This window comes from Petromyzon marinus, chromosome 29 (genome assembly GCF_048934315.1).
Source record: "Petromyzon marinus isolate PM22_M1 ecotype Great Lakes invasive population chromosome 29, UKy_Petmar_22M1.pri1.0, whole genome shotgun sequence".
In the NCBI taxonomy this organism is placed as follows: Eukaryota; Metazoa; Chordata; class Hyperoartia; order Petromyzontiformes; family Petromyzontidae; genus Petromyzon; species Petromyzon marinus.
The window spans coordinates 4,780,319-4,804,630 of record NC_133695.1 but is presented as its reverse complement, the minus strand read 5'-3'; the positions used below and the strand labels follow the sequence as shown (position 1 = coordinate 4,804,630).

The following is a 24,312-nucleotide window of genomic DNA, read 5'->3' as shown; positions in this document are numbered from 1 at the left end:
TTATCATCACCACCACCATCATCAACACCGACATCATAACCATCGTCAACACCACCACCACCATCATCATCACCACCATCATCACCACCATCACCACCACCACCATCACCACCATCATCACCATCACCACCATCATCGTTTCTCACTGCGGGCTCCACAGTCTTCCGCCCGTGCACGTGAGCGCGCGTGACGCTGCTCACCATCACCGCTCTAAGAGAGCCCTCAGTCGGCCGCTTTTGCGATTCATGGCGCGGAGTGAGAGCCCTCACGTCGCGGGAGAGGGATTAGCGGATGCCCGGCAGTCCGGCGAGTTTGCCAATTGAACCCCGGATTGGGTAAATGTTCTGGTGATGCTGCTGCTGCTGCTGCGTTCGCAGTGAGTGTGGTGCACAAACAGAATTAACAACAAACCTCACCACTCTCAACAATAACGCTGTGGGCTTAAAGGGGGGAAAAATGTTCATAGCCAACGTTTCAGGCAATGTCCCTTCGTAATTGTGTGGTTATTTACAGCCACGGTGGTTCGGAGCAGTGGCACAGTGGTTAGCGGACTTGCACCTATCAACCTGCTCTAGAGGAGGTGTACACCCCTAGCTGCCACTGCTATTCATTGGCGTAAAATAAAATAAAATGTTTTTGCTCCGGATGACGCTGCAAAGTATTATCTGTATTTTGATTTAGCGTGCTGATCTTAAAGGTGCATTGAAACATTTGATACTCCAACTGATGCTTCTGTTGTTGAGGAGTAACTCATTCAGCCAGCTATGGCTCTAGGATTTGGTGTTACATGTTTTTTTATGTAGTTTATTGTAAAAATTCGGTCACAGTCCCTATTATCACTGTTACGTTGCAATTATGGCTTTATTTTTTGGTGATTTCGAAAACGTCTTTTGGTTTGGACATGTTTGTTTTGTTGTAGTACGGAGTTAGACTGATGGCCTTAATCTAAGTTTTCTTGTGGTTGTTGTTTGACTTGCATCCCACTGGGATTTTTTGCACACAGCGTTGGTGTACGGTGCTTTTTTCAGGAATATTTTACTGGGTTTTTTTTCATGGATTTTCTGTTTGCACAGTCACATATACATTTGAAGATGTTTTCTTGTTCGTGTTTTTATTTTTTGTTTGTTGTGGTTGCACCCGATTCAAGAGCCGAATGGCTCACAGGGCTATACCAAAATAAATAAACTGAAACTGAAAACATGGCTCACCCGAGTTCGATTTTTTTTGCCCCCGGCCACGGTGTTACCCCAGGGTGCACCGCACGCCGCCTCTGTTTCACCAATACCCACACTGCCCGTCGTGGTGAAGTATGGCCAAAGACAGTCGACTGCACGTGGAGGCTCTCATCCGGCTGCAGGTGGATTGACAAATTTGGGCTGAAACGATTGCTTAGAAAACGCCACCTTGATTGGCTCGGCTCAGCATTTTTCAAATTTCATCCCCTCCTGTGTTTTCTTGGTTGTCTGGCAGCCTCCTTGAGATTTTTCCCACGACGCAATGACGGCTACATTCGCATTCTATGAACTCGTCTATTTTTATTCTTGGTTCTTTCGGTAAAGTCACGTTGAAGGGAAACAACGTGACTTTACCGAAAGAACCAAGAATATGAATCACTGCAGTCACGAAAGCTTTAAATCAAAATTCGTCTATTTTTGTTTATTTTACCAGGTAAGGCCCACTGAGCTATGGCAGCTCTTTTTTCAGAAGCGACCTGGCCATCTCAAAGGACAGCTCAACGATGGTGGCTTTATCGTCGTGCGGAAATGTAAAGCGGCCAAAGACTCTGAACGCGTGACGCTGATTCTAAATGTGGAGGGGAAAAAAACGGAGGACCCGGAGGAAATTCCGCGCGACCACGGGGAAAGGGACACCGCAAACCCCAAATATACAGCAGGCGTCAGGGTCAGGATCAGAACCCACGGCCCCCCAATTCACCACCCTGGAGAACACCCGCACGTACGAGGGGAACAAGATGCATCACGGAGAAGCTCGCAGACGAGTCGGGGGGGGCGAGCGGTTAATGCCGACGCGGCCAGCCACCTTGGTCTCCCCAACGCTGATTTTTTTAAATGTCAAAATGCCTTCAACTCGGCCTGACGGATACGGGTTGATTGCTGCTGCAAAACTCACATGGCTCCAGGACATAATCCACCCCTCCCCATCTCCCCCCCTCCAATCCCCCCGTGAAAACCTGACCCCCCACCCCCACACGTCACTCCATCGTTGTACACCCCCATATCTTGAAACCACTCCGTTAGCAAAGGTCGTCATCATCATCACCACCAGCCATGGTCAATCCACTGCTGGATGAAGGACTCCCCCCCCCTACCACCACCTCCCCCCACCCCCCCCCCCCCAGGCCGTCTCCATCTCTCGCTCCATCTCCGCGGTGGAGGTGCCCTTAGGGTGGCGCGTGGACCGCTGAGAGGAACCCCGAATGACGAGCAGCGAGGGTGGGTGGCAGTAGTGGGGGTGAATCTACTAATAATAAAAATGGTAGCGATGATCGTAACAGTTTTTTTAATCTTGTGAAAGCTGCGCGCGTGTTTGCACACTCAGATTGTGCCCTGGGTGTGAGAACGAGACAGCGATTGCGAGCGAGTGAGAGGGGGAAGGGAGGAAGGGGGGGAGAGAGAAAGAGAGACGAAGAAGACAATGGAGAGAGGAGGGGAGATATAGGAGGAGGTCATGGGGTAGATACGGATTAAAGTGAGATTAGACTTGGAGGGAGGAAAATATGCAGCAACTGAACAAGAGAGAGACAGAGATGGTGAGGTTGAGTTAGAGAGTGGAAGAGAAAGACAGGTGGTTATGGAGAGAGGAAAGGGGGAGGGAAGATGCAGTGACACGGCACTAATGTTTTCTGCATTTTTCATGTCAAATCATCCACCGCCCGACAAAATTACAATTTAATGGGGGAAAGGGGAGGGCGGAAGAAGAGGAGGCAGATCCATACCCACCCACCCAGCAACATCCAAAATACTCACCCAGTCACTCCACCATCCAGAAGCCATCCAAGCACCCCCTCGCCCACCTACCCAGTAACCCACCCACCTTCCCAGTAACTCACCCACCTACCCAGTAACTCACCCACCCACCTACCCAGTAACTCACCCACCCATCTACCCAGGAATCACCCACCCACCTACCCAGTAACTCACCCACCTACCCAGTAACTAACCCACCTACGCAGTAACTCACCCACCTACCCAGTAACTCACCCACCCACCTACCTAGTAACTCACCCACCCACCCACCTACCCAGTAACTCACCCACCCACCTACCCAGTAACTCACCCACCCACCCACCTTCCCAGTAACTCACCCATCCACCCACCTACCCAGTAACTCACCCACCCACCTACCAAGTAACTCACCCACCCACCTTCCCAGTAACTCACCCACCCACCTACCTACCCAGTAACTCACCCACCCATCTACCCAGGAATCACCCACCCACCTACCCAGTAACTCACCCACCCACCTACCCAGTAACTCACCCACCCACCTACCCAGTAACTCACCCACCCACCTTCCCAGTAACTCACCCACCCACCTTCCCAGTAACTCACCCACCCACCCACCTACCCAGTAACTCACCCACCCATCTACCCAGGAATCACCCACCCACCTACCCAGTAACTCACCCACCCACCTACCCAGTAACTCACCCACCCACCTACCCAGTCAGGATTATCCAGAACATCCACCATCCAGGCACACAGTAACCCACCCACCGACCTAGTAACTCACCCACCCACCTACCCAGTAACTCACCCACCCACCTACCCAGTAACTCACCCACTCACCTACCCAGTCAGGATTATCCAGAACATCCACCATCCAGCCACACAGTAACCCACCCACCGACCTAGTAACTCACCCACCCACCTACCCAGTAACTCACCCACCCACCTACCTAAGTAACTCACCCACCCACCTACCCAGTCAGGATTATCCAGAACATCCACCATCCAGCCACACAGTAACCCACCCACCGACCTAGTAACTCACCCACCCACCTACCCAGTAACTCACCCACCCACCTACCCAGTCAGGATTATCCAGAACATCCACCATCTAGCCACACAGTAACCCACCCATGCGGCTATAACCATCCACAAAATTCACAACATCCACCCCACCAAGCCACTCAGCCACCAAGTCACCCACCCACCCAGCCACCAATCTACCCAGCCAGCTGCCCACCCATCCAGTCACCCAGCAACATCCACAACAGACTCAGTTACCAACCCATCAACCCACCCTGTCACCAGGCCAGAACCATCGAAAAACAGGCTCAACACCAACTCACTCAGGCACCCAGCAACATCCACAACACCAACCCAGCCATCCACTTAGCCACCCACCCAGCCACCCACCCAGCCACCCACCCAGCCACTCACCCATCCACCCAGCCAAGCCACCCATCCACCCACCCAGCCACCCAGCCCAGCCATCCACCCACCCACTCAGCCACCCACCCACCCAGCCACCCAACCACCCAACCAAGCCACCCACCCACCCAGTCATCCACCCACCCACCCAGCCACCCACCCACCCAGCCACCCACCCAGCCACCCATCCACCCACCCACATATCCACAGCACAGCCCCAGCCAGCCACTTAGCCACCCACCCCTCTCCGTGTAACACATCCACCCGCCGCGTTATCGAGGCTCCTCATCAGTGCCGGGTGATGGACTCTGTGGTCGTGATGTAATAATTGACCCATTACACTGTCAGGCCCGATGAAAGGAGCCGACTGGCAACATCTGAAATATGCGTGGGTGTCTGAGATGGGGATGGGGGTGTGGGCAGGAGGGGTTCCGTGGTGGTGGGTGGAGATGGGCGGTGACGGGGGAGGACAGCGGTGATGTTGCGAGGATGAAAATCATGTGAAAGTGGAGGTGGTGGAGGGGGGGGGGAGTATATTATACATTGCTGCGATGCATATTGTTTTTCGTTATCCAGGAAACCCACACGAAGTCATGGGGCTCCTGTTCAGGAGGATCCTGCTAAAATGTTTTTTTTTATTTGAAGACGTTTTTAGCCGATTATTGAGTTGTGTTGATTATACACGTGGGCAGGAAACCGGAGCACCCGTGGGAAAATGCACGCCTTGCACGAGGGGGCAACGCTGTATCGCCGTACAGATGGAGACAGCTGGCGATAAGTCTACTTGCTGTACCACCTTCTCCTGGCTAGCCAGGTCGCCTCTTCGCCGCCCACGGGAAGGGCGATTCACAACATCGTTGCGGTGATCCACCAACCCCCCTCGCTGCTGTCTCCACAGTGCTGGATGATTACAGGCAGCCACGTGCAGTGTAGCTACCGCCACCGCCCGTCATATGATCATCAGCAGCAGTATCAGCCGTGGTCTATCCACTGCTGGATGAAAACACTCGCATTCCTGCGCCGTCGCGGTCCGTCTCGCCTCCTGCACGTGGACCGATCCCGTCGCTCCATCTCCGCGGAGGTCGTGCTCTCTCGACCATCGGCCACAAGCGTCCCTTCGAGTGTTGGGTGCCACGGTGGCTAGGAGATGTTAACTACCTCGCCTGATATACAGGAGGTCGTGGATTCCATCGCGACCCTGACGCCTGCTGCTGTATATTTGGAATTTGCATGCCTCTCTCCCCGTGGTCGTGTGGATTTTTCCCCGGGTTCTCTGGATTTTCCCCTCCACATTTAGAAACGTGAGTTTGGAGTATTTGGCCGCTGCTATAAATGTCCACGTGACAAGCCACTTCTTCGTTGAGCTATCATTTGTGGCCAGGTCGCTCAGTGGGCCTCACCTGGTAGAATAAAAATGGTTTATAGTTTTAAATAATTTATAGATGCATTAGGCAGCTGGCTGTCTCCAGAATGACATGCTGCTTGGAGCGATTCACTCAGTCCATCAGCCCTCCGGGGTCGATCAAAATGAGTATAACTTTTTTTCGGGAAGTGCAACAGAGACTCGCCCTCTCTGCCAGAGGAACATGGAATTTCCACCCCTGACTCAGGGCAGTAAACGGGAGATGAGAACCAATGCCTCAACGCTCATCATGAGTAGCAGCTCACTCCGACTTTTAATCTGCATCAGGTGGGGAAGATCTGCAGGTTTAAATTAAAACGAAAACCTGATAAACCAGCAAATAATCAAGGCAGTCTTGTTGCCATCATTCAAATTGAAATGTTAGTATGAATACAGAGTGCTACTTAATAACTGCGAACGTTACATTTTGATTTAATGCTTTCGTGACTGCAGGGATTCATATTCTTGGTTCTTTCGGTAAAGTCACGTAGAAGGGAAACGTGACTTTACCGAAAGAACCAAGAATAACTGCGAACGTATTTTTTTTCCTGTGGCTCCATCGTTCGTGAGTTGTGCTCCCTGTAGTACGAATGTCCCCACTTAACCCCCCCTGCTCCCAACTCCCAGGCCTGGCTGCGAGCGGCCTGCTGATTACGGGGACTTGTGGGGCAGCACATCAAAGCCTTTTATTTTTTTTTACTTCACCTCCGCAGGCGCCGTCCTCGGCTTTTTTCGAGCCAGGCAAGCGAGCGGGGGGCGGCCTGAATCATGTGCGGCGGTGACGCGACCGCTTTGACATCAGCGTGACGTTAATGACCTCGCGCTCCAAAGGTCGCGACCTTTGCCGCTAAGGATTCGAGCGTGGGTCATAATGCCCCTGGACAGCCTTGGGATCGTGACCCCTGGGGTGGGGGTGAGGTTTAGGTGCGATGCAACCTTTGAATACTTGGACTGGAGGAATCCGATGAGCTATGAAGCTCTTTATAACAAATGTCCACAACGGGTGGGTTAGCAAGCTGTACCAACATCCACTTGCTGTTGTTACATCAACCTGCTGTTGGTGCCCCCCCACAACCGAAATATCTCCTCTCCCCACGCCCCTCGTGCATCTTCCACGCGCAATTGCATCGCCACCACCACCAACGCCACACAAAGCACCGCGTGCCGAGGCTGTCGAGAATTGTTATGCACACCGTAACCCAGGCCTGGCACCCGTCCGTGTTTACGAGCGCGGAGAGAAGGACAGGGGCGTGGTGATGGTAGACGGGACAGGCAAACAGAACGACCGATAGTCAGATGGATGGACGGATGGATGGAGATGGAGGAGGATCGACTGACAGGCAGACAGACGGACAGGCTGGCTGGAGGCAGAGATGGGCAGAAAGACAAAGAGCCATATGGACAAATGGAGAGAGATAGTCAAACAATACAGGCAGCACAGACGTCCGTGAATATATGCGCACAGACACACGGAGAGGTACACACAAAGAGGATACGCGGACGTGCAGAAACAGACACACACAGCTACACAGATAGGCATACGTAGTAACAGAGAGAGACAAAGACACAGACATATTGATACATACAGGGGAGAGATATACACACAACGTTCAGTGATACACAGCTGCAGTCCAGAAAGGCTGTAGTAGAGACATGCTACAGTAGAAGCAGGCTATAGCAGAGACAGGCTGTAATAGAGACAGGCTGTAGGAGGAACAGGCTGTAATAGAGACTGGCTGTAGCAGGGACAGGCTGTAGCAGGGACAGGCGACAATAGAAACAGGCTGCAGCAGTGACAGGCTGTAGCAGGGACAGGCTGCAGCAGGGACAGGCTGCAGCAGGGACAGGCTGCAGCAGTGACAGGCTGTAGCAGGGACAGGCTGTAGCAGAGACAGGCTGTAGCAGAGACAGTCTATAGCAGAGACAGGCTGTAGCAGGGACAGGCTGTAGCAGGGACAGGCTGTAGCAGGGACAGGCTGCAGCAGGGACAGGCGGCAATAGAAACAGGCTGTAGCAGGGACAGGCTGCAGTAAACAGGCGGTAATATAAACAGGCTGTAGCAGGGCCAAGCTGTAGCAGGGCCAAGCTGTAACGTGCGAGTGACCATCAGGAAGGGAGCTCCCGGGTGTAAAGGTCGTCCCTCCGTGTTTCGTCACCGCTGGGATCATCATCAACCGCACGCGCTCTGAGCGTGCCCGCGCACAGCGCTCCGTAAACACGGGGGGGGGGGGAGACGTCACGAGCCCGACCTCGACTCAAGCCCTCCCCGTGCCCCCTCCCTCTCCACCACCACCCCCCCCTGCCCCCCACCATGTCTGAAGATAGAGCACACGTTCTGTTCCGGCCGGGGCAGTTCCGAGTCTTCTCAGATAAGGCCGTCGCCTGGTGTCCCCTGAGGTTTTATTTTTGTCTCCGGTTTCAAATGTTCTGGGCTTCACGCTCGACTCATGATGTGTGCAGCTACCTGGGCAGTGGGCGGAGCTACCTGGGCAGTGGGCGGAGCTACCTAAGCAGTGGGCGGAGTTACCTGGGCAGTGGGCGGGGTTCTCTGAGCAGTGGGCGGAGCTACCCGAGCAGTGGGCGGAGTTACCTGGGCAGTGAACGGAGCTACCCGAGCAGTGGGCGGAGCTACCTAAGCATCGGGCGGAGCTACCTGGGCAGTGGGCGGAGCTACCTGAGCAGTGGGCAGGCTACCTGGACAGTGGGCAGTTACCTGAGCAGTGGGTGGAGCTACCTGGGCAGTGGGCGGAGCTACCTGAGCAGTGGGCAGGCTACCTGGACAGTGGGCGGAGCTACCTGAGCAGTGGGCAGGCTACCTGGACAGTGGGCGGAGTTACCTTGTGCAGTGGGTGGAGCTACCTGGACAGTGGGTGGGGTTGGCTTGTATTTAAGGCTCGGTTCAAAGCAAGCCCGACTCTGCTGTGGTTCGACACTGCTTTCAAACCGGTCCAGAGTTTTCCTTTGCGTTGAACCCAATGCTGCCGAAATTGTGCACTCCCATAACGGGTCACTGCGAGTGTATCTCTCTGCTGTGTTGAATTCATTTCCTCAAGGGGCTCCCAGCACGTGGGGCGAAACGTCGGGCACCGTACCGAACAGAACACGCCGCGGCACGACCAGAAGAAACATTGGGGATGGGCTGTATGCACGTACGTTGAACTTCTAGATTTGAAGATTTCGTGACTGCAAGGATCCATACTCTTTGGTTCTATTCGGTAAAGTCACGTAGGTAAAAAAATAAAACAACAAAAATCACGACGTTTTGGCCACAACACAAGTGGCCTTCATCAGGTGAAGGGACCGTGCTGTCACGAGGACAGCACCGTCGTGATTTTTTTTATCGTTTTATTGTTTACCTACGTGACTTTACCGAATAGAACCAAAGAGTATGTCGAACTTCTTTCGCACCGTACGTAGCCAAGCGGGCGCGAACCGGAGCGAACGTAGGACGGGAGAAGGGCTGCCAGCTCACCATCGGTCCTGGTTGAGCCTCCCAGAAATTCGGTGGCTTTATGACTCCCCCCCAAGTTGGTGGGAGGCGGCAATATCAGGCGCTGCAGTCAGGCCGTTGCGATTGGTGGACTGCCATCCATACGGCAACCACCGTTGCCTTACCCACAGAGTGTTACTTGCAATGGTGAGTTATGTCCTCACCCCCCCCCCAACACCTCCCCGTAGCAGGGCTTGAACTCCTAACCTTCCGATTTGTGCGCCGCTCGCTCTCACGCTGAGCCACCCGGCCGGCGGACAGACAGACAGACAGATCGACCAACAGACAAACACGGAGATAGACACACAGATAGAGAGATAGACACGCAGATAGAGAGATAGACACACAGATAAATAGACAGATAGAGAGATAGACACACATATAGAGAGATAGACACACAGATAGAGAGACGGACACACATAGAGAGATAGACACACAGATAGACACACAGATAGAGAGATAGACACGCAGATAGAGAGATAGACACACAGATAGATAGACAGATAGAGAGATATACACGCAGATAGAGAGATAGACACACAGATAGACACGCAGATAGAGAGCTAGACACGCAGATAGAGAGATAGACACGCAGATAGATAGACACACAGATAGACACACAGATAGAGATATAGACACACAGATAGAGAGATAGACACAGAGATAGAGAGATAGACACACAGATAGAGAGATAGACACACAGGTAGATAGACAGATAGAGAGATAGACACACAGATAGATAGACAGCTGAGATAGACACACAGGTAGATAGACAGATAGAGAGATAGACACACAGATAGATAGACAGCTAGAGAGATAGACACACAGATAGAGAGATAGACATACAGATAGACACACAGATAGAGAGATAGACACACAGATAGACACACAGATACATAGACAGAAAGAGAGATAGACACACAGATAGATAAACAGATAGAGAGATAGACACACCGATAGACACACAGATATAGAGATAGACACACAGATAGAGAGATAGACACAGATAGAGAGGGATAGACACACAGATAGAAAGATAGACACACAGATAGACACACAGATAGAGAGATAGACACACAGATAAAGAGGGATAGACACACAGATAGAGAGATAGACACACAGATAGAGAGATAGACACACAGATAGAGACATAGACACACAGATAGAGAGATAGACACACAGATAAAGAGGGATAGACACACAGATAGAGACATAGACACATAGATAGAGAGATAGACACGCAGTTAGAGAGATAGACACACAGATAGACACACAGATAGAGAGATAGACACACAGATAGAGAGATAGACACACAGATAGAGAGATAGACACACACAGATAGAGATATAGACACACACAGAGAGAGACAGACACACAGATAGATAGACACGCAGTAGGACACCGGTTGCAAAGCTACCGCGTGTAGAGGCGGTGCAGCCGCACCGCCCTTGCACAGGGCTACACTTATAACTTAATAACTTTATAACTTAATAACTTTATAACTTAATAACTTAATAAAAGGCAAAATTGGACATGGGGTGGAGGTCGGGGGTGGTGGTGCTGGGTGCAGGAAAGGGCATTTAATTCCTGGCACCATGGCCCACGCCATCCACGCTTTGAGCTCCACGTGTCCCCTCCACTCACCACGCGTGGTCTCTCCCTCTGGCACGGCGTGGTCACGGCGCTGGGGGTATCCGCCCCTCCACTTCCCTCCCCTTCCGTCTCACCCCTCTGCAAATCGCGAAGTCCTCGAAGGCACCTGCGGGGGTGAGGGGGGGTAACGCGCGTAAGGCGGGACAGCCCCGGGGGGAGGGGGGGAGACGCGTGTGGAGTGAGAGACGACTTCGGCAGTAGTTCTGTGACATCACCTTCCAGGGCCAATATCTGTCACGGAAGGAAGAAGTGGGGGCACTGCATCGCGAGAATACGTCTCGCGACACAACACCGATAGGTCGATTAGAATACAATCTAATTGTGCTGTCAATATTATGAAACGTTAGAACGTACGCATGGACGTTGAACACCTTTCTAACGAGCCCTATTAATTGTACGTGACATCGCTTAACGCGAAGGGAGCTGACAGGTTGGGGTTTATTTTGTATTGGCGGCGGCGTTCTGGGGAAGCCTTGATCGAGCAATGGACAGAGCACAGCCGGTGACGACGATGGCGATGCTAAAATAGCATCGGCCGGACTTCTGCACGGGACCCACATTGCACCAGATTTGCAAGACAGGATCCCAAAAGAGAAGGAATCGCTTTTTTGTTCAAAAGTTGTGGGCTCTTGTTGTTGCTGTTGTTGAGAATTCCATTTCACAACCGCTTAGAAAATGCCCGCTCATGCTCCAAGTCACGCAATTTGGCAGCGCTGCCGAGTAAATGAAAAATAACACTCCAGGAATTCGGCCAAATCTCCAAGAACGTAACCCCCCGCCACCTTCAGCCATAGAGCCTTCACAGACTGTTGGAGCAAGAGCTGTTAGCTAAGCTGTTAGCTAGCACCTATGAAAGCCCGGATGGCACCCGAGGAGGTGGACGGCCAGAACCATACCTGGCCGCCTATTTCCCCACAGGTGATGTTTACACACCGCACCAGGTACTCATTCGAGGCTAAGTCGACCCAGGGGAAGCCCAGTGCCGGTTCAGATATTCCTCCCCGATGTTGGTCGTGAGCGGGAATCGAACTCAGGTCGCCGGGTTCACATAGCGCAGTGCGCCAACCACTGCACTACCGCTCCCCACATACACCACTCGCATCACGAACACACACCACGCTTACACACATACTCCAACTAAACACACCATTCAGACACACACAACTATAGCACCACACCATTGACAAAGATCCCCCGTACAGCCTGAACAGACTCTCGGGGCAAGTGCTGTTAACGAGCGCCTACGAAGGCCGGAACGGCACACGAGGGAGTGGTTGGCCAACACCACGCCGGGCCGCCTTTGTCTTCCCAGTGGCGATGTTTACACATCGCGCACCAGGTACTGATTTCAGGCTGAGTCGATCTAGGGGAGGCCCAGGACCGGTTCAGATAATCGTCACTGCCCAGTCGCGTCCTGCATGAGCCTCCTCATCGGCAAGTCCAATCAGCCGCACATCTTCCCGTACCGCATCAGCCCATCTCTTTTCTAGCCTGTTCAGCCCCCCCCTCTATCCGGCTAATCAGAAGCTGCTTGGGCCTGCAAGTGGGTGGACATTCGGGCTACATGACCCAGCCAACGCAGCCTCGCCTGCCAGAGGCGCTCACTGATGGGGGCCGTGTCCAGATCTATCAAGGATTTGTGAGCTCCTCGCACAATCCGGCCTGGTCGTGGGCAAGCCGGCCTGAATGTTTCCCACCGGCCGGCACAGATGTTCTTTCAGCTTCAGAGTGGGGGGGGGGGGGGGTTCCACGTTTCGCAAGCACGGAGAAGGCGACATCATAACCGTGGCCGAAAGGACCCGAAGCTTCGTGCGGAGCTGATCTGCCCCATGCCTTCCAATGACCCCAGTCTCTGCGCCTGCGTTGTGATCCAATCGGGCATTAACATGACGCCGGCTGGAGGACAGGAGGTCATAGGTAGGCAGCTTTTCACTCATCAGAGTTGCCTGCATCCCTCCACTGATGCTCAATATTCAGCGGGGGCGTAAGCCACCACCACCAACCACCACCGCCTCCGGTTAATGTGGAGGCGAGCCCAGAAGTAGCCTGGGACTCGGGGAATCCCACATCTGACCGCCACGCTCCCACGTCCCCTTCAAACCAATTACACACACGCACTGGCACACAGACACGCCCGCGCAAAGGCAAAGATCCCCCCTATAGCCTCAACAGCCCTCTTGGGGCAAGTGCTGACACACACAGCTATATACACCTGCACTGACACAGTCAATGCACACATGCAGAGCTTACAACCCATACATACTGTACAGTACACGTAGTAACACACGACGATACAAAGACACGCTGACACACACCACTCAAGTATACACATCAATCACACATACACCCCCCACAACACACACACACTCGCATGCACACCACTTACACAAAAAACACAATCGACACCACTCACATACACAGTATTCATATCACACACACACACACCACTCATACACACCACATGCCGAGCTACAGACACACAAACCCACGTACACAATATACAACGCAGACACAATACGCATGCACACATGCCTGTACACATAGCCACAAACACAACACACACGCCACACACAACACATGCATGTACAAAATACACACAAACCATACACAAGTCACAAGCCACACACACTCAACACACGAGACAAAGACATACACAGACGTACACAAACCACACACACATTCATAAAATACAAACGACATACACAACACACAGACACACAACACCTATTGCACACAACACGCACACGTGCGCTGGGACACACACACACACTAACGCACTGCAGCAACACAAACGCACTGCCGTTAACATTCGCACGTACACACACGGGTACAAAGGCAAAGGTCCCCCGCAGAGCCTTTGCCAGACTGTAGGGGCAAGTGCAGTGAGCGAGCACAGATGACAGCCGGCACGGCACAACGCGCGGCCCAACACCACGTCCTGTGCTGATGTTTACACACCGCACCAGCTACTCATTTATGGCTGAGTCGACCTAGTGGAGCGGGAATCGAACTCTGGTCTTGACACACATACACAAAACAAATGTCACCCGTATAGCCTTAACAGACTGTCGGGGCAAGTGCTGTTAGCGAGTAGCACCTATGAAGGCCGGAACGGTACACGAGGGGGTGGGTGGCCAGCGCCACGCCCGACCGCCTTTGTCTCCCCAGTGGCAATGTTTACACACATCGTACCAAGTACTCATTTGAGGCTGAATCAACCTAGGTGAGGCCCAGGACCGGTTCAGATAATCGTCACTGCTGTTGGGGCGTGAGCGGGAATCGAACTAGGGTCGCCGGGTTCGTAGCGCAGCGCGCTAACCACTACACCACCGCTCCCCATTACATACAAGGACACACACACACGCACGACATACAAGGACACACACACGCACGTCATACAAGGACACACACACACGCACGTACACACATACCGGGTGCTGTGTTCAAATCTTCCTTAGCGCGAGAGGTGAAGTCCCAGCGTACTTCTCAATGCTGATTGGCACGTACACACGTGTGTGGATGTGTATGTGAGGATGTGTGTGAGGATGTGTGTGTGTGTAATATATATGAATGCGTGGGTGATGCTGTACTTGGATGTATGTATGTGTTGTGTGTGTATATACGTTTGTATGTGTGGCAATGCTTGTTACGATATGTGTATATGGATGTGTCGGTATAGATTTGGATGTGTGTGTATGAATGTGTATGCTGTATATGGAGGTGTGTATGTATGTGATGTGTATATACTGTATAGTAGATGTGGGTATTCTTGGGTATATAGGGGGTGTGCGTATATATGGATGTGTTTATAATGTACGCGTATGCACTATTATAGATGTGTGTGTTGATACAAACGTGTATACGTGTACATATAGGCGCGTGTACTGTATCTGTAAAGATGTGTACATATGTATGTGTATATTGAACGTGAAGAATAGAGCGTGCGTAAACTGAATGTTATGGATCCGTGTATAGCTGTGTGTTTATACCAATGTGTGTGTGTACACAGGCTTGTGTATACGCGTGTGTATGTGTCTGTGTGTATACTGTATGTGTGTAGACGTATGTAAATGCGTGTGTGTGTGTGTGCATGTGAATCCAAGTCGCTCTGAGAGAAACAGCAGCAGCACGCCGCTCATCCGTTCATCATGGGAGCGCGTCACTCCCCCCCCTCCTCCTCCACTCTCCCCCTCTCTCCTCCTCCTCCACTCTCACTCTCCCCCTCTCTCCTCCTCTCCCTCTCTCCTCCTCCACTCTCTCCATCCCCCCACTCTCCCTCTCGCCCTCTCTCCTCCTCCACTCTCTCCATCCCCCCCACTCTCCCTCTCCCCCCACTCTCCCTCTCCTCCCTCTCTCTCCCTCTCCTCCCCCTCTCACTCCCTCCTCCTCCTCCCTCTCTCACTCCCTCCTCCTCCTCCTCCCACTCTCACTCCTCCGTCTCCCCGCCGCGCTCGCATCTCGCTCACCCGCTGCTCCCCATCCCCCGGCCTGCACCGCATCTGCAACGGTGAAGCGCCCAGGGCCCAAGAAGTGACCGCTGTCGCTTCAGGCCCACGCCATCGACTTGTCGTCGCTCATGAGATTCCCCGATGCTACTGACTCACGCCGACCTACGGTGGGGGGTTATTTTGATGGCCATACTTCACCACGCCGGTTCGTGCGGGTCGGTAGCGGAGGCAAGGGGAGCGGGGTTCAGAACCGGTGCAGTTATCGCGAGCCACTGATGTTAGCTGTGGGCCGGGCATTGAACTCAGGTCGCAGGGTTCCTTGCACAGCGCGCTAACCACAACGCGACCGCTCCCCATGTACGTACGCAGGCGGGCGCACACACACACACAGCCGCGCAATTGCACATACACAAACGTCCCTCTGTATAACCTTTTGTAGTGTTGGGACAAGTGCTGTTAGCGAGCTCCTATTAACGCGCACTAGGGGTGTTGTCTGGCTAGCACTACACCCGACCGCCTTCGTCTCTTCATCAGTGATGGTGTGTTTTCACACCGCTCTATATATGCTCATTTAAGGCTACGGTACAGCTCCCCAAAGTCACATCACAAAGACACGTAGTTACATACACATGCACACACAAGTGTATGCACACACACATATCAAGACAAAGCTCCCCCTGTAGCTTGAACAGACTGTTGGGGCAAGTGTTGTTGGGGCAAGTGTTGTTAGCGAGCATCACCCACCCCCACACGTGGGGGTGGGTGGCCAGCACCACGCCCGGTCGCCTTTGTCTCCCCAGTGGCGCTGTTTTTTTTTTACAAATCGCACCTGATACTCGTATGAAGCTGAGTCGACCTAGGGGAGTCCCAGGCGTGGTTCAAATAAACGCCACTGCTATTGCATACATACATTCGTACGTACCAGTCCAGGGCTCGAAAACCAAAATAACAAAAGAGCATTCCAGCGCTGTCCTCTAGACAGTCTCGTCCCTTCACCTGATGAAGGCCGCTTGTGTTGTGGCCGAAACGTCGTGAGAATTTTATTGTGTTATTTTATTTTATAAATTTATTATTTAATTCTCATTCTACGTGACTTTACCGAAAGAACCAAAGAAGATGAATCCTTGCAGTCACGAAAGCTTTAAATCGAAATAAAAGAGCATTTTTTTTCGAATTTGGTACCCACAAAAATCCCCACTCAATATTTCAAGACCCGCACAAAGCACACGTGGGTGAATGCGAGACGGTGCTGGTCCTCAATAAAACTGTCACGAAGCAGCAGCTCTTGATAGAGCTGCATGCGGCTCCGTAGCCCGCAGGTTTGCCGACGCCCCTGTACTAGACACATACAAAAATGACACATATAGATATATACACACACACACGCAGACGTAACGGAGCCCTTTAATGAGCCGTGTAACTGGACACGCGCGCACAGGAAGAGCCATTCCACGCGTTGTGGATTGTGGTGGTGAGGAATCGCTTCCCCCCCCCCACCCCCCCGCGGGAGCATCGCTCGCATCCTACACTGGGGACTCGCTGAGCGCCGTTCCGTCTGGGGGGCGAATGAACGCCTTGGCGACACGGGGGTGGGGGGGGATCTGACATAAAGGCAAAGTTACGCCGTGTTTGTTATAGCCTGCAAAGGGCTGTTGTGGGGCGGCGTGGGGGGGGGGGGTAAATTCTGTTATTAAGTGAGCATCTGTGATGTGCCCGGTACCAGTTGCAACCTCGGCTGCCTTTATCTCCCAAAGTTGTGATGTTTACGCAAAGCACAAGGTACAGACGATGGCTCAGGCCCAGGCCGGCGAGGGCAGCAGTCTGCAGGGCAAATTCCCGGTGGGGCCGGACCATTGCGAGAGACGGTGGGCCGGACTGTATGGGGAAAATTTCAAATGTGATCAGAGTAAAAAAAAATATTAACAAAAATAAAAAATATATTGTATTACCTCTAATGTGTACGCTTCATTGCTTATTTACGATTTCAGTTGGCATTAAGTCCCGTATATTCGGCAGCCCCAAAGATTCTACCTCACCGGCCCAATTGTTTTTAAAATATTTTTGGACCAGCCCAAATGGTCCAATGAAGTTGCCCAGATATTGGGCCCCTGTATGTTTAGAAATTCCTCGGCCGATTTTTTTGTCACTGGGTACAGAACTTATTTAAGGCCGAATCGACCTAGGTGAATCCAAGCCACGGGGGTGGGGGGGCAGCTGCACAGGAGCATCCTCCCAGCTGAGCTTCACAATGATTTTGAGAAAAGCCCTGAGGACACGTGGAGGGGCAGTAGAGGTTTGGGTAGTAGTCGAGGCAAGGGTTGGTATGGGGCCGATTCCACCGATGATCTTGAAAGCAGTGAGGTCGATGTTGTAGTTGATGCTGACTTGAATTTGGAGGCAGTAGTAGGGATTTGAGGACCGTGATGATGTGGTATCAAAGAGACTTCTGGTCTCGATTTTGTCTCTTAATTATGTGCTACACAATGCTCTCTTACTCTCTCTTGTCTCGGAGGCTTTATTTTCATTTAAAAGTTTCGCTATTTTTGGTTGTATACACTGTAATAAGGCACCAGTGTCCGTTATTTAACTCGGCAACGGGCACACTGAGATCAGTAATGTTTAAAGGCGTTGTAGGATGACGCGGGTTGCTCGATGTGACGTGACAAGGCATCACGTGGTCTCCAGAGTTCCTGACAACACCTGGGGTGCGAGGCCGAACAAATTGAGGCCATGAAATAAAATATTTACAAATGTAAAAAAAATTCCACTTAAATCGTTTTTGTTGCTGGGCTCACTCGTATATAACAAACGTTGGTCTTTCGCGTCCAATGCCATCGCGAAAGCCTACGTGTTAAACTGACGATGGGGAGGATACTTTTCGCCTTGATGATTGCTAGTTGTAATTACTGGCGAAACGTCGTACTCTGTAAATGTTGTCGATGTAACTCTCCAACACGCCGGTGTGCTGTACTAGTAACGAATTGGCATGTTCTATTTACCTGACAAACCTTTACTAAATTTGCTGTGTCGTATTATATAGATAGGAAACGTGCACTACATTTTAAAAGCCACTTATGCCGTGCAACTGCGAGTCTTTTTTGCTTCTGTAACATCATCTTCTAAGTGCAGCACAGCTGTCGAGTGTGCAAACGGTGCAACTGCACAGTGCCGAACTACGGGTATGTGTGTGTGTTGAACTTCTTTTGCACCGTACGTAGCCAACCGTGCTAATCGGAAATGCGGTCTATTGGCGGTGGGGGGGGGGCATTGGACAGGTGGCCTCATGAGCCCCCCCCCCTTCCCCGTTTCACTCCTTACAACCACAACAGCCGCCATTCGCGGTGACGTCACCACGGCTCTCGTGCCAGGCTATGTGCACTTGAAGGCCACGTGAAGTGTCGAACGCCCGCTAGCAGGAGGTCACGGGACAGACCCAGGTGCCAAGGGTCGACTGACTTGAGATGACGGGCCGATGCACCAGCTGTGCCCCCCTCCCTGTGCCAACCTGCTGTGTTTTAGCCGCCCGGTCGCTCCGCTCGTTGTTGTGAGCGTCGCTCCTCCGCCCTCCGTTGTTGCTGGAGGGCGACCGCCTCCAACTGCCAAGTAACAGCGTCCTTCACGAGCCTCATCCTCCTCCTGCACAGCGGCCGATCTCGACACCGCTTGTACCGGTCATTGGCAAGTCCACTCAGCTCCACACCCTCGCGTGCCACATCAGCTCCATCATCTCTTCTCCAACCCGTGCTGCACCCGTACAACCACAGGACCCACGCCAAATCACGCCACGCCAAACCACGCCACGCCACTTCCACAGAGCCGTCCATCCCGACCGCACGACGCTGTTTGGTTTCTTTGCAACTTCGCGCCGGGAGTTTCGGAATGGAAACGTTCCGTCTCATGAGATGATGTCGAGGGCACACAATGGGATATACTTGGGGGGGGGGGGGGAGGTAATCCTGTTAGGAAGAGAAATACAGTTCAGCTCAAGGGACAACGTCTAATAGTCTAATACTCCGGCTTCTAAAAGTACAAGGCGATGATTATATCGTTCGCAAAAAGGTTTAGCTTCGATCGTGTTTGGATGGGCGACCACCGCGCATTAAAAAAAAACAAGTTGCTATTGGCTGCTGGCGGTGGGGGTCTCTGGTGTGGGCAGTGGAGAGCAGTAGAGCCAAATCCATTATTGTACTGTACTCTGCTCCCATGCCATCACCAAGGCGCGCGAACCAGCGTGGGGTTCAGTAGGACAAATAATCCCCATATCCCCACGTGACCCGCACGACGTGTGGAGTAGGCCCTCATCCAGCAGTGGATGGACAAAAAGGCCTGTGCATGATGATGGTGATGATGAAGAAAGCGCTGTTCTGGGCCACCACAAGCAGCTGCTTTCTTTGACATACCTCGCCTAAAATTAGGCGAATCCCCTCGGGGTTGGCTGGGTGGGTTGAGGGGTCAGAGCGCTAAGGTGGCACCACGCTTGACACCTTCCTTGGATTCAAAGCCGGTGCCCAGCCGTGACGAAACCTGTTGCTGAAGGTGCAGCGAGTTGATGGGCTCAGCCTGGCTTGCCGAATAACTACCACGAAGAAAACGCGTTTTTTTTAAAGCTTGAGTTTTCACTTCATTTGGCACAATTACAGCCCGCGACAAACGAGCGTGACAATCGTTGGACGGCGCGTACCAACAGGTGTGCCCCGAGCACGGACCAGAGGTCTACTTGGGACCAGGTAGTCCTGACATCCATCTCTAGTGGCACGTCGTGGTCGACATGGAACCTTGGTGCCAGGGATGAGAAGATGTCTCCCCTCTCCAATTTCACTCCTCTTCATAACCCGGTGTATGTATGTTCAAACTTCTTTTGCACCTTACGTAGCCAACCGTGCCAGTCGGGGCTTGGGTCCCTCCAGCCCGTGGGCCCCTGTGCGATCGCACTGCCTGCACACTCGACTAAAGCCACCGTTCATCTTCAAGAGCTATTTTGCTGCGAGAGCGACGCACTGCCAACTGCCAGATTTCCAAACGTTAAAAATTTCATCTTCTAAAAGACGTAACATCAGACAACGAGAAATCTTGGATAGCCAACGAAAAGACCGTCCCGTCCTTAGCATTTCACGACCACAATCCCATCACTGCCAGAATAATAGCAGCCTCGTGCCACGCGTTCGCTCGCCTTGTGGGTGCCCTCGCTTCCAGAGAAGCGAGCCGCAAATTCCCATTCCAAATCGTTCGTTCGCTTCGGTGGCGAGATGTTAACTACCTCGCCTGGTATAGAGGAGTTCGTGGGTTCGATCCCAAACCCTGACGCCTGCTGTCTATAGTTGGAATTTGCGTGCCTCTCTCCCTGTGGTCGTGTGGATTTTTCTTCGGGTCCCTCGGATTTTTTCCCCTCCACATTTATAAACATGTGTTTATAGTATTTGTCAGCTGTACATTTCCACATGATCAGCCACTCCGTTGAGCTACCATTTGCGGCCAGGTCGCTCCTCAGCGGGGCCTTAACTGGTACAATAAATTTTGATTTAAAGCTTTCGTGACTGCAGTGATTCATATTCTTGGTTCTTTCGGAAAAAGTCACGTTGAAGGGAAAACGTCGTGAGAATTGTATTGTTTTATATATAGTTTCTTATTTTATTGTTTTCCCTTCAACGTGACTTTACCGAAAGAACCAAGAATATGGTACAATAAAATAAAACATGTTTTCGTTCAGTTTCTGTCTGTTAAGCGACGTAGTTTTCCGCACGGCACAAAGGGTCCGATGTTAACCCTTGGAATAAGTGACTGCTGCTCGCTCCGTGCTCGCTCGCAACAGATGCCGCGCCTAATGAGAGCGTCGCTCACGCGGTCACGCGATGAGGAGACGCCGCTGCCAGGCACTGCCCCCCACCCCTCGCCGGATGAGGTCTTGACAGGGTCTCATCGGGGCAAACGGTTCCACTAGTGGCGCACGCTTGAACCCGTTGGCGCTCCCAGATTTTAAAGTAACTAAAAACTATTTGTATTTTAGTAGGTAAGGCCCACTGAGCTGTACAGCCAGCACCTTTACAGAAGCGACCTGGCCACAAGAAAACAGCCCAACGAAGTGGCTTATCGCGTTGACGTTTATTATAGCGGCAGCCAAAAAATCCGAATGCGGGTTTCTAAATGTGGAGGGAAAACCCAGAGAACCAGGAGAAAAATCCACACGATCACGGGGAGAGAAGCATGCACATTTCAAATATACAGCAGGCGTCAGGATCGGGATCGAATCTAATCTCCTGTATATCAGGAGAGGTAGTTAACATCTCACCACCGTGGCATCCTATTCGGAGAGGGGGGGGGGGTTGGGGAATAATTTCGGGGGAAGCAAGCTTAATTGCGTATAAACTACGTTTTCATTCATCACCGTCGTCGCCATTATCAACCATGGTCAATCCACAGCTGGATGGCGAGTTTGGATAAGTGTATTCGGACGCATTCTTTATTTGTTTACAGTTCGCATTTTACAAACCTTAACCAAAGTGGTTTTGACAACGGGGCTGTCTAAAAACTAGCTGGTAGAAGTGTCCCGGCTAACTGCACTCCTGCTTTTAATGTGTACGCTCCCCACCGCGAAACGAAATAATACACTTTAATGCCGTTTGTTAATCTGCAGAGTCTTAAGATTACTTTTTTTTGGAGAATCCCAGCTACATTGTTGGCATGTTTGACTAATTCTATTTTAATGACTATTTTTGGTGGGGTTGGAGTGGTGTGGGTGAAGGAGAAAATGGGAGTATGCAACATCGGAAGAAGAAAAACAATCCACCACGCATACGAAGACAACACGTGCTCAGAAGATCCGCACAGATGTATTTAAGAAACAATTGCCCGTACCTCTATCTGCTCGCAGCCCCAGCCGATGGCATTCCCAGGCCGTCTCCCATTCGACTGTTTCGCAACCTCCGACGACTGCGTTCATTGTCTCGCGACATCCGACGCGATTGGGCGCGTTCAAAGAGCTTTAGATTGTTGCCCTTAACGAGCCCTCATCGACAAGGTGGGGGGCGGGGGGGGGCTTCACAAACCGTACGTCATCCGCGCCACCCATTCAAACATCCCTAGCATTAATCCAATTCCTCCACACGTTTCGTGTACACCGTAAGCAGGAGGCGCACGGCATCTCTCTCTCTGCAGTTGCTTCACTCCCCCCCGCCCCTCGTCTCACATCGCCACCGGGCAGCCTGACATTGCACACAGGTCGAGGCAGCGGCTGCGACAGCTGCCCGCCAACTGTGGCGACATAGTCCCGATTCACGAGTTGGCGGTAAAAAAAAAAAACACCTTTTCATACATTTCCGGCGTAACAATTTGGCAAATTGGTTGAAACGAGTGGCGATTTGTGTTTTTACATTTGACACCAGATATTTGCCGAAACTGTCAACAAGTTTGGCCAATTTATCCAGCAATCTGCATCAGGCCCATGTAGTGTTAATAATACAAAATATAATAAAGGGGGTTGATTGAACATACTTCGCTACGCTGTCCAATGCGGGTAGGTGAAGGGAGGGGGGGGGGGCAAGACTCGGGACCGGTTCAGATATCGATCATCACCGCTGATGGCTTGGACCGGGGATCGACCTCAAATTGCCGGCTTCATAGCAGTGCGCTAACCACTGCGCCACCAACCGCACCATTAACACACTGCAGTGATTCACATCTGTTCGGCCGAGCAAGCGGCTTTTAATAATGAAGTAATTCCTGCCCACTCGAATGCACGTCACATTTTTCTCCATCAACACCAAGCAACCTCGTGCGTCACAAGTGCAGCCAGTCTCCCCGCTGAAATCAACAATGCAGCAGCACTGACGTCCATTGGCAGCCCCTGAGCGAGTGGTGGAAATTAAATATTCCTATGGTGAGGTTCCCGTCTCTATTATATTTTTCCGATTAGCACGGTTGGCTACATACGGTGCGAAAGAAGTTCAGCATACATTCATAGTTCCTCCCATGAATGATTGGGGTGGCATGGCAGTGACCAGCGCGCTGCACTATAATCTCGTCAACCTGAGTTGGATTCCCGTCTATGGCCAATGTCAGTGCGAGTGATATTTGAACCATTCCCGTGTGCTCTCCCGCCAACACGCTCTCAACCAGCTTGGAGAGGTATGGTCAAACAACTACCGAGACCAATAGGTGAGGGAACGCCTTCATCCAGCAGTGGATAAGTGGCTGTATATTATTACATTACTGTATCATTATTACCACGTAGTTTCTCTTTGTGGTTGTGCCGTTACAGCTCTCCGGCCTGTTCCAATTGCACCGCGTATTGTTTGGCACGATGTCCGACGTTTCGCTGCGCATGCTTGAATGGGAGCTTCCTTCTTTTCTTGTTCAATTCAGCTCCCAGCATGTGCAGCGGCACGTCGGACGTCACGCCAAGCAACACGCGGCACGGCACGAAACCGCATCAGAGAGCCGTTGTTATAACGACGTATGGGCGGAGCAGAATGCAGAGGCACCAAGTGTGGAGTTTGACGCATGCCAGGCTAGGCAAATGAAAGGTGTTCATCGCAGTGAAAATGCAAGCTGGGTAGTGGTAGAGGCTTTAGGATCGGCATCAAGCAGGCCCCTTCCGCCAACGCCGCGACCGCCAACGGTAATAACGGCTGGCAAATAGTGAAGATTGTGCATTTTCGTGAGAAATTCCTTTTGTTTCACACGGTGGCTCCTGTCTGGTTCTCAGCCGACGCTCGAGTGACGGGGGGGGGGGGGGTCTGACGCCGAAGGGCCACGTCTCGCCACGTGCAGTTGCGAGCAACTTGCAGTTGCGAAGCAGCTGCAATCGAGGGTTGTGATTTACAGTGATTGCCTGTGATTTTGCGGTGTGCCGTCACTGATCGATTGACGGATGATTGAAACTTCCAAAGTCCATATCCAAAACAAAAACAGCAAACGTTACAGACA

At 52.0% G+C, this 24,312-nt stretch overlaps 1 protein-coding gene across 2 annotated transcripts in view; it reads right to left on the bottom strand.

Annotated features, from left to right (window-relative positions):
- The window catches only part of LOC116947109 (protein numb homolog), a 51,026-nt gene extending 35,888 nt beyond the window's left edge, over nucleotides 1-15,138 (bottom strand). The window contains exons 1-2 of one of the 2 annotated variants that reach the window (XM_076070488.1): nucleotides 14,374-15,138; nucleotides 10,934-11,048 (exon numbers count right to left, since the gene is read on the bottom strand). The gene's annotated coding sequence lies outside the window, so the exon portion shown is untranslated. The remainder of the gene's footprint in view (nucleotides 1-10,933; nucleotides 11,049-14,373) is intronic. The other variant, XM_076070487.1, reaches the window with a different exon arrangement.
- Between the last annotated feature and the right edge of the window lie 9,174 nt (nucleotides 15,139-24,312).